We start from the raw sequence: 11600 nt of genomic DNA, 5'->3' as shown, positions 1-11600 counted from the left end.
GAACATTCTACATTATCATAGAAAGTATTGCATCACAATATCAGACAGCCATTGCAAGTGTACCAATGAGTTTACCAGTCAAATTGCCAGGGTTAGAGATTCCAAGCCTGTTCTGTTAATGATATTTCTATGTGTGCTCCTGTTGCATTGTGGTCATTCAGTCAGCTGTTAGTTTGATCAATGAAAAAAAATATTTTCATTTCAGTCTTCATCCATAACCGTTGGTTACACAGTTATACTGTAATTGTGCCAGCCCTAGTTACACCAAAGGGTGTGGGTGCTGTAAATTGTTGAATATACATTTGTGGAAATGTTGTTGAGTATTTGAACAGCTCTTTCACAAAGGATAGGACAGGGATAGCTCTTGCACAAAGGACAGGGTGAGAGACGGGATATATTTAGGTCATTCAGCATATAGTTATCTAGACTAGAGTAGCATTGATCTACAGGCAGAGTGCAAGCAAACACAAATTTAAAATAAGAATTTTAATCAGATTACAAAACATTTACATTTTCCTATTTGATTTTATGATGAATTTGAAATGAGCAATCAATCAGTCAAGTGTGTTTATAAAGCCCCTTTTACATCAGCAGTTGTAAATTATGATGACATTCCTTCCAGGGCAATATCAGCTATACAGGATATAGATTTTCCATTCATATTGTTTGGTGTAAATGATTAGACTTAGTACTAAAGATTGCTGGCAACAAGACTTTGGAAATGGACTCCATTGCCCAGTTAGGGTGCAAAGCTCGAGCTCCATGTCTCTTACACTTCATTTCACAGAAATCTGGTTGAATAAAGACACAGACTCCGGTGGAATGAAGGATAGAATCCATAGAAAGTTCTGGCCGATACAGCAGGGCTCCAGCAGGCCATCTTATGTCTGAAACAAAAGTTGGGTCAAATAAGCAAACATTATTATGGAACTTTAGTTAAATACATTTAATTATGCCTTTTCTCCCACCGTGGAGAACAAAATGGCCAAGTGTCTGTTTTAGGCAGCAACACGCCCTTTCTCGCTGCATGCTGTTTATGAAGAACTACTAAGTTCTTTTAACAGTTTCAACCTGAGTATAGAGGGAAGGAGACGGTGGCCTGGGAGCTTCGACACAGCCCTATATAATTAATGACTCCAGTTAGTAGGCGAGGGAGGGTGAGGGACAGGGTGTGGAGCAGAGAAGGGAGTGTAACTTGGCCTCTCCATTTCAGCCTGTGCTGTCCTATAACTGCTCCATGGCTCCAGGCAGGCAGGTAGGAGAATGTGGCCTCTTTCTGGGATACAGTCAGAGGCCTGCCTGACTGCTTGCTCTGGCTGGCTCTGTCCTCACTCACAAAGCCTTGCCACCTCCACGGTGACCCCCTCTACTGCTCCACCGCTGCCTCAGAGCCCCCTCCTGAGGAAACCAAACACCCCTCATCACCGTCACCATCCCTCTACTGCTTCACAAACCTGCTTAGAAGCTTTGATACTGACCAGACACACACACACACTTACATGACGAACTCCTTCCCAGGTTGTACTGTATTATTGTTGGTTACATGGGCATTTTTTTTAGTAGTATCTTATTTTTATTAGGTTCTTATTCTGTTTTCAGTCGCCTCCTTTCTATTTTCTAATTAGCTGTTATTCCTTTAAAATATGTTTTTTTTTCTCTACAGAATTGAATTGCATGAAGTCCATGATTCCGCTATGATGAAGATCTCAGCAAACAAATTACTTTCCAACTCAGCGCCCAGAAAATATTTAAAAATGGAAAAAACCAAAGCATCGAGGAACTTTTAAGACATCACTTTCGGCATTGCTAATTAATATGGATATTTCACTCACCTCACTCACCTTGTTGGCCTTTTAGTTCCCCACCTTCTGAAGAGAAATGCCGATGTGAAAAACAGAACTGCCAAACAGAAAATGCTGGTCCTTGCAGACTGATTTTACTTTTCTACCTGACTCAGGTAATGCTATTTTAGAGGCCCAACGTCGACCAATGGGAGATCAGCCTCTCAAAAAAGGCCAACCTCTCTACCCCACTCGCCATGGTATACAGGAGCCACACCCTTCTATGTGGTGTTGTTTTACAGCCTAAACTCTGAACATTAGGTACACCTCTGGATTTTAGGAATCTTTAACTGAAAATGGGAAACGTGAGACTAACGTTGAACAAATAGTACCTCTGCTTCTGGCCTGGGGGCCATATATTTGATCAGTTTGGTTTGTTCATCGTAGTAATGTAGAGCTCTACTCATCATAGTAATGTAGAGCTCGGTTCATCATAGTAATGTAGAGCTCTACTCATCATAGTAATGTAGAGCTCGGTTCATCGTAGTAATGTAGAGCTCTGCTCATCGTAGTAATGTAGAGCTCTGCTCATTGTAGTAATGTAGAACTCTGTTCATCGTAGTAATGTAGAGCTCTGTTCATCGTAGTAATGTAGAGCTCTACTCATTGTGGGAATGTAGAGCTCTGTTCATCATAGTAATGTAGAGCTCTGATCATCATAGTAATGTAGAGCTCGGTTCATCGTAGTAATGTAGAGCTCGGTTCATCGTAGTAATGTAGAGCTCTGCTCATCGTAGTAATGTAGAACTCTGTTCATTGTAGTAATGTAGAGCTCTGTTCATCGTAGTAATGTAGAACTCTACTCATCATAGTAATGTAGAGCTCGGTTCATCGTAGTAATGTAGAGCTCGGTTCATCGTAGTAATGTAGAGCTCTGCTCATCGTAGTAATGTAGAACTCTGTTCATTGTAGTAATGTAGAGCTCTGTTCATCGTAGTAATGTAGAGCTCTACTCATCGTAGTAATGTAGAGCTCTACTCATTGTGGGAATGTAGAGCTCTGCTCATCGTAGTAATGTAGAGCTCTACTCATTGTGGGAATGTAGAGCTCTGCTCATCATAGTAATGTGCTGCTGAAGGCGCTGCTCATCCTGCTCCTTCCCATCAGAGGATATCACTCTCCTCATTAAACTGGTTCATTTTTGTTGTAATCCAGAGCCTCTCTGCTCTTGTATCAATTCTAATAGCAATATTGGCGCGATAATTGCATAGATTTTGTGAAAGGGAATCATTTGTGTCGTTGTAATTAGAGACAACCATGAATGTTCAAGTGCTTAGTGGCATTTATCCCCTAGAATTACTATAATCCACATGGAAATTAGATATTAACATAATAATTCAACAATAGTCATTTTTCATGCAGTCTTTATTGTAATGTACAGTATCATAACTTTTTAATTTCAGCAGCAACCAACGTGATAGAAATGTAGAATTCTGGTCACTTCACTGTAACATTTCAAACTTCACAGCTCCGTCAACTCCTCCCCCAACTTTATTGAAAAGGGGCTACATCACTCTGAAAGGGCTGTGGCTCCCTGAAAGGAATTTCACCCCCAGGCAATGCAGGGAACAGAGGGATGGACAGGAGGGGGACAGTTCTGAGACATTCATGAGGCCTATATGCACCTAGCCTCACCTGACAATACATTTATCTTGAGAGAGCACATTCATTTGAGACCAATCTATTTGTATGTGATTTTATTGACAAGGACACCAACATCTTTGAGTTATGAGTTGCTGTTGTGCTCCTCAGACAGACATATTATATTTTACTCTGGGTTGTGTGTGGGCCTGATAGCCCTGGACAGACACTGGGCCTCTGTGTCCCAAATCAAACCCTATTCCCTATGTAGTGCACTACTTTTGACCAGACCCCTAAGCTGCCTGGTCAAAAGTAGTGCACTGTGTAAAGAATAATTTGCCATTCGGGACGTTAGAGTATACTGGGGTTTCTTCAGGGTAATCTTGAGGAGCGAGGGGGAAGTGACAGGTGAAAAATGAGCCTGTAAAAGCTCTTAGATTAGAGATGGCTCTCTCGCTTTTTACCACAGGAACAAAGAGTTCACAGCACAACAGACCTGCATGCTGTAGAGAAGCCATTGCTCAGTGGACACTGGGGTGGGGCTTTGCTGTCCCTCTCTTCAAATAGCCTCAGGGCATAACTTTGGGGAGTCCCCCCCCCCCCAGATGAAATCAGGTGTTACCATACAGTAGACATATAATAAAAGGGAGAGGAGGTGGAGGCAGGCTAAGGGGGGTAAAAGTAGTTGTGGAGACATTGCACAGAAGGAAATGCAAACTTGTAGTCTATTCAAGGTTTAAAAACGCTTCTAAAGTTTGTAATTTCCACTGCCCTAACAAAACAAAATTCAACCCCTACAAAAATGCTGAATTATTTTCCTGCTGTGAGAAACTGGTACAAAAAAAACCTACATCTGTATTTAGAAATGTCAGCAGAACAGTGTTGCCTATAGCAGGAACAGCTTTGTAGAGCATTTTGGAAAGAAGGATTGCGTAACATATAATAGACGAAGTGTGACAATGTGTGCCAAAGGACTTGACATTTTCATGATGTGCATATCATGGGTAAACTAAAAATATGAGTAAAAGTTCATATCCTGCTTTCAGATCAACCCCATGGCGAACAATGTGTGTCGTAACATCACACAATAAGTTGTGCTGCATAGTTGAGTTTAGTTTAGTTTATTAATTCGACCATTTAAAAAAAACAAACAAGCACAAATAAAACTGGAAAAAGCCATACGTGCACATGAATAAAATCATCGAGGGGAACACACATTAAAGTCTGGGACTTATTTCCATTGTGGTCCTCTTGAGACAAGATGGCTAGACAAGATGGAACACAGAATGGCAGTGAAAATAATAAAACAAAAACTTAGCATAGTCACCTAAAGTAGAAGGTTGGTGCTTAGACTGAGATGGCTTGCTGTTTCAACAATCCCATTGGCTTGAACCCACTTCTGTTCGTGAGCCGTGAGGCAAATAACAATAAATAGACATTACTCCATGCTTAGGTAAATATTCAACCACAAACTGAAGTGACACATAGGTTAAAAGTTAAACCCACGGTGTCATCAGCTCTTTGTTCTTTGTCTCCAAGTACCACAGAATAGACCAAATAGAGTATCGATCCCATAGGTCCAACCCTCTATAAACCCCTACATCCATCAGTGTCCTCAGAGGAAATATGTTTTATATAGGGACTTGTTGACTTTTTAAAGCCTCTTTTTAAAGCCTCTCAATTTTCATAGAACAGCAAGGTCAATGGGAAGTGAACACGGCCATTGACAGCAGCACCTGGAGAAGGGTGGTGAGGAGGACATGTCGTTGCTGTGTAATGATTCAGAACAAGTGGACATCTTGGTCAATGGAACACGGGTGTGACCATGCCCTGAAGTGTCTTTAGTAATAGTGATACATGCCAGTGTGTGACCGTACACTGAAGTGTCTTAGCAACGGTGTTCAGTGTTTGGGTGGCTTGTATCTATCTCTTCAAGGAACAACCAGGATTCCTTATAGGAAAACAAAGGTGTTTGTTGTTCCGTTGTTTTGGGGAGAGCACTGACCCACAGAGAGTGAGAGAGACAAATATAGAGAGTCAGAGACCCGAGAGGTGTGTTTGTTTGTGAGAGAGAGAGAGAGACAGGAAGACAAAGAGAGAAACAGATGTGAGAGATGAGATGGTAATTTCAGTGCTGCCATGCTCCCCGAAGGCAGCTCCCTCCTAAGTAAAGGCGGTGTCTGAACATGCCACAGTCAGGAAGGAATGTCAGTGGAGCCCTTCAGGCAACGACTGAGATTGGCTTATGTAAAGCCGCTCACACTGAAGCCAAATCAACACGCTGATATCTTGAACTGCACTGTGTCAAAAAATGTGCCTAGCTCTATTAGATACTTAAGAATGCATACCAACATGATAGTTATGCAATCAGTGATTTGCTGTAGTTGTTTATTTTATTTGAGCTTGCCCTGCATGCCGGTATGTTGACGAGGCTATGACAACAATTGTTCTCATGAAAGGACAATATATGATACCTGAATATTCTAACAAGTATTCCTTTATGACAGGCTTAAATAGTGAAAACCTAATCTAAAACCACACCGTCATCATTAGACAAGTCCAATCAGGAATAATTAGTAACATCATAAAGGCCTGCCTGGCTGTGTCTAAGCATGGTATTTGGTTTGGAGTCGTTTGACATTTAGTTTTAAGTTTGGGATTTATAATGGTGTTGAGATTGTTTTAGGGCTGGGGTTATGGGAGCTCTGCCCATATGCAGCCTAAGGGATCGGTTAGTCTTCAGCCTGGACCTCTGCTGCTGCATTCTCCCCAAGCTCACTACTCATCTCTCTCCCCTCTCTCTCCCCTCTCTCTCCCTTCTTCTCGCTCCCCTCATTTCCCTCCTTCTCTCCTCTCTCTCTCTCCCCCCTCTCGTTTTCTCCCAGCTACTGATGGGAATCTGATGCCTCATTGAGTGAGTCTGTTCTGACTCGCCCGAGCAGGAATGCACCATCCATCTAATGCACTTTTATGTCCAAGTAAATTGACAATGAAGAGTGCCATCATTTTACAGCATAAATATTTCACTCCCCATTTGGATGCAGATTCCAAGATGTGGTGGCTGGAATACAAATGGGCTGTCTCTCCCTGGGGAAATGAGGGTCACCTGGCCTCAGTGGGTATGATTTGTGTGTGTGTGTGTGTGTGTGTGTGTGTGTGTGTGTGTGTGTGTGTGTGTGTGCGTGCGTGCGTGCGTGTGTGTGTGTGTGTGTGGGTGTGTGTGTGTGTGTGTGTGTGTGTGCGTGTGTGTGTGTGTGGAGAGAAACTGTGTGGTTTTCTTGTTATCAGTCCTTGTTAGATGTTGTTGGCAAGCTGGGATATTAATGCAAAAAGGTCAATTTTATATTTTGTAGAGCAGAAACCACGATCACAAACAAATTGCAAGTTTACTTTAGAAAACACACATTGAATATCATGCATTGAATATGTACTGCAGTCGACAGTCCTCTTAAATATTTGGTTATGCTTGCCTTTCGCTTCCTTGTACTCACACTGATGGGAAAATGACTATGACTGCAAAGTACATTATTCACGGTTGAGTAGTTACCAAGACAGACATTAATGCCCTATTCTGTTGAAAAACGTTCAAAATCGCACGGAAAGTGTATCAAAACTTTCAGCCCAAAATTATTCTCCTAAGAGGGTTTGGTATAGTGAGTCTCATGTTGGGCTGTCTGGCAGAAGCCAGTGTTTATCTGTCTCTTCTCCCTGACATGGTGTAATGGAACTCTCAGTAATAGCAGAGGAGAGATGGCATCACAGCAGGTCATAATGGGATGCTCTTTTCTCCCTCAAACACTCTGGGCCTAATCAGAACATTAAAACATGACTTGTTAGCTCAGCCATAGCGGAAGACACAGACAGAGATACCAGATCTAGGTTATTTCTCCCTTTTCTGCCATTTATGAATATCCAGTATGCAGTTGAAGTGTAAACACGTAGCACATGACGTAATTGACCTCTGTTGAACACTGAAACTCTGTGCCGTGCATAGATGAATAGCTATTTTATATTTTAACAAGAACTGATAGACCCACATGTGTTTGCACAGTACCTAACAAGTGCACTTTGCCAAAAGCACGCCATTCTTCATCCCCTTCCCTTCTCATCCCTGTTAGCCCTGTTATCTGTGTGCGTATGAGCCTGGTCTTGCACTGTGTTCAGCATGCCTGCTGTTTCGCCCAGCCACTGTTCTAATTCTATAGAGACTGATCGAGGAAGACATTCCAGTTGGCTATGAGGTGCTGATTAGTTGAAGTGTGCTTTACGACATATTCTTTGTTCCCAAAAAAGGACTGCGAGACTATGCACTCGACCCGGGCGAAACCGTCTCTTCTCTATTGACACAGGTCAAAACCTATTCACCTCAGCATCTCTCCATCTCTCCCCGAGGTCCAGAAAGCAATCATCTGATTAGTCCTTAAGTCCACAAGTTTGAATTGAGATCCAGAGCAATGAGAAACCTGTAACGGCACAGAGCAGCTGTGTTTTTGTTGTTGTTGCCCATTCTAATGATCGTTCTGTTGTTAATAGTCGGTGCTCCCTGTTAATAGAAAGTATTCCCTAAAACCGCCTGATAGAGCAGGGGATTGGGCACCGGGCCCTAGCAACACAAAGCATGTCTAGATTAAAAGGAAATCACTGTGCCTTGACTTAAAGGGTCACTGAGAGCCAATTTAGATTCCTGTGCCTCTGCAGTCAGGAGGTAATCCAGAGACAAAACAAGCATCAGAAAGGTGAGAAGGGGGTGTCTTTGAGAGCTGCCATTCTCACTTTTCACTGCTTACCACAACTGTGTGGGCAAATTCATTCTCATGGTGAAGAAGGAACAACAGAATGAGTTCTTCTTCCCGTGCTGTCATTAAAATGCAGTCATTACCCTGCATCGTACATAGAAAATGGAAGAAATGGAAGAAATGGCAGCAGTTCTACGGGCGCCCAACCAATTGTGCTATTATGTGTTTTTTTTGTGTTATTTGTAACTTATTTTGTACATAATGTTTCTGCAATCATATCTTATGGCAAAAAAGAGCTTCTGGATATCAGGACAGAGATCACTTACATCAGATTAGAATTTTTTCTTCAACAAGCAAGGACATTCTCCGAACACCGGACAAGGCCAACATTCCAGTTATTTGCAAGAGGAAGAGATGCAGGTACAGAGGACACAGAGCGGGGTGCCTCGTAAGGATTGGCAGAAGGCGAGTGGGAAAGCTGCCATTACTGTCAATATTACTCGCCAACGTGCAATCATTGGACAATAAATTAGACGAGGTACGAACACAAATATCATACCAACGGAACATCAAACACTGTAATATTTTATGTTTCACGAAATCGTGGCTGAATGATGACATGGATATTCAGCTAGCGGGTAATACGCTGTACCGGCAAGATAGAACAGCACACTCTAAGACGAGGGGGGGGGGAGGGGTCAGACTGTGCATATTTGTTAACAACAGCTGGTGCACGAAATCTAAGGAAGTCTCTAGATTGTGCTCCACAGGCGGATGCTGGCACTAAGACCGCACTCAGTCAGATGTATAAGGAAATAATCAAACAGGAAACCGCTCACCCAGAGGTGGCGCTCCTAGTGGCTGGAGACTTTAATGCAGGGGAACTTAAATCAGTTCTACCCAATTTCTATCAACATTTTAAATGTGCAACCAGAGGGAAAAAAGTTCTAGATCACCTGTACTCCACACACAGAGACACGTACAAAGCTCTCCCTCGCCCTCCATTTGGTAAATCCGACCGCAATTCTATCCTCCTGATTCTTGCTTACAAGCTAAAATTAAAGCAGAAAGCACCAGTGACTCGGTCTATAAAAAAGTGGGCAGGTGAAGTAGATGCTAAACTACAAGACTGTTTTGCTAGCAGAGACTGGAACATGTTCCGGGATTCTTCCGATTGCAATGAGGAGTACACCACGTCAGTCACTGGTGTGGTGCACAATAAGTGCATTGAGGACGTTGTACCCACAGTGACTGTATTTACATACCCCAACCAGAAGCCATGGATTACAGGCAACATTCGCACTGAGCTAAAGGGTAGAGCTGCTGCTTTCAAGGTGCGGGACTCTAACCTGGAAGCTTATAAGAAATCCTGCTATGCCCTCCGATGAACCATCAAACGGGCAAAGCGTAAATACAGGGCTAAGATTGAACCATACAAAACCGGCTCCAACGCTCGTCTTATGTGGCAGGGCTTGCAAACTATTACCGACTACAAAGGGAAGCACAGCCGAGAGCTGCCCAGTGACACGAGCCTACCAGACAAGCTAAATAATTTCTATGCTCGCTTCGAGGCAAGCAACACTGAGGCACGCATGAGAGCATCAGCTGTTCCGGACGACTGTGTGATCACGCTCTCCATAGCCGATGTGAGTACGAATTTAAAACAGGTCAACATTCACAAGGCTGCGGGGCCAGACGGATTACCAGGACGTGTGCTCCGGGCATGTGCTTACCAACTGGCAGGTGTCTTCACTGACATTTTCAACATGTCCCTGATTGAGTCTGTAATGCCAACATGTTTCAAGTAGACCACCATAGTCCATGTGCCCAAGAACATGAAGGCAACCCGCCTAAATGACTACAGACCCATAGCACTAACTTCCGTAGCCATGAAGTCCTTTGAAAGGCTGGTAATGGCTCACATCATTATCCCAGAAACCCTAGACCCACTACAATTTGCATACCGCCCAAACAGATCCACAGATGATGCAATATCTATTGCACTCCACACTGCCCTCTCCCACATGGACAAAAGAAACACCTACGTGAGAATGCTATTAATTGACTACAGCTCAGCGTTCAACACCATAGTGCCCTCAAAGCTCATCACTAAGCTAAGGATCCTGGGACTAAACTCCTCCCTCTGCAACTGGATCCTGCACTTCCTGAAGGGCCGCCCCCAGCTGGTGAGGGAAGGTAGCAACACATCTGCCACGCTGATCCGCAACACTAGAGTTCCCCATGGGTGCGTGTTCAGTCCCCTCCTGTATTCCCTGTTCACCCATGACTGCATGGCCAGGCATGACTCCAACACCATCATTTTGTTTGCAGACGACACAACAGTGGTAGGCCTGATCACCGACAACGACGAGACAGCCTATAGTGAGGAGGTCAGAGACCTGGCCGGGCCAGAATAACAACCTATCCCTCAACATAACCAAGACAAAGGAGATGATTGTGGACTACAGGAAAAGGAGGACTGAGCACGCCCCCATTCTCATCGACAGGGCTGTAGTGGAGCAAGTTGAGAGCTTCAAGTTCCTTGGTGTCCACATCACCATCAAACTAGAATGGTCCAAACACACCAAGACAGTTGTGAAGAGGGCACGACAAAGCCTATTCCCTATCAGGAAACTAAAAAGATTTGGCATGAGTCCTCAGATCCTCAAAAGGTTCTACACCTGCACCATCACTGCCTGGTACGGCAATTGCTCGGCCTCCAACCGCAAGGCACTACCGAGGGTAGTGCGTACAGCCCAGTACATCACTGAGGGTTAGCTGTGTCACACCAGGCGGTGTCAGAGGAAGGCTCTAAAAATTGTCTAAGACCCCAGCCACCCCAGTCATAGACTGTTCTCTCTACTTCTGCATGGCAAGCGGTACCAGAGTGCCAAGTCTAGGACCAAAAAGGCTTCTAAACAGTTTTTACCCCCAAGCCATAAGACTCCTGAACAGGTAATCAAATGGCTACCCGGACTTTTTGCATTGTGTGCCTCCTCCCAACAGCTCTTTTACGCTGCTGTTACTCTCTGTTTATCATATATGCATAGTCACTTTAACCATACCTACATGTACATACTACCTCAATCAGCCCGATTAACCGGTGCCTGTATATAGCCTCGCTACTGGTATAGCCTCGCTACTGTATATAGCCTCGCTACTGTTATAGCCTCGCTACTGTTATAGCCTCGCTACTGTTATAGCCTCGCTACTGTATATAGCCTCGCTACTGCTATAGCCTCGCTACTGTTATAGCCTCGCTACTGTATATAGCCTCGCTACTGTATATTGCCTCGCTACTGCTATAGCCTCGCTACTGTTATAGCCTCGCTACTGTATATAGCCTCGCTACTGTTATAGCCTCGCTACTGTATATAGCCTCGCTACTGTTATAGCCTCGCTACTGAATATAGCCTCGCTACTGTTATAGCCTCGCTACTGT

At 43.8% G+C, this 11600-nt stretch overlaps 1 long non-coding RNA gene across 1 annotated transcript; it reads right to left on the bottom strand.

Annotated features, from left to right (window-relative positions):
* Positions 1–376: 376 nt before the first annotated feature.
* On the bottom strand, positions 377–1936 carry LOC110492091. The gene is made up of 2 exons (XR_002468950.2): positions 1833–1936; positions 377–887 (listed from the first exon to the last, which is right to left on the bottom strand). It is a non-coding gene; the product is annotated as an uncharacterized LOC110492091 (long non-coding RNA).
* Positions 1937–11600: the final 9664 nt, after the last annotated feature.

This window comes from Oncorhynchus mykiss, chromosome 16 (genome assembly GCF_013265735.2).
Source record: "Oncorhynchus mykiss isolate Arlee chromosome 16, USDA_OmykA_1.1, whole genome shotgun sequence".
NCBI lineage: Eukaryota > Metazoa > Chordata > Actinopteri > Salmoniformes > Salmonidae > Oncorhynchus > Oncorhynchus mykiss.
The sequence above is the reverse complement of the archived record's forward strand: the minus strand, read 5'-3'. Positions and strand labels throughout refer to the sequence as shown.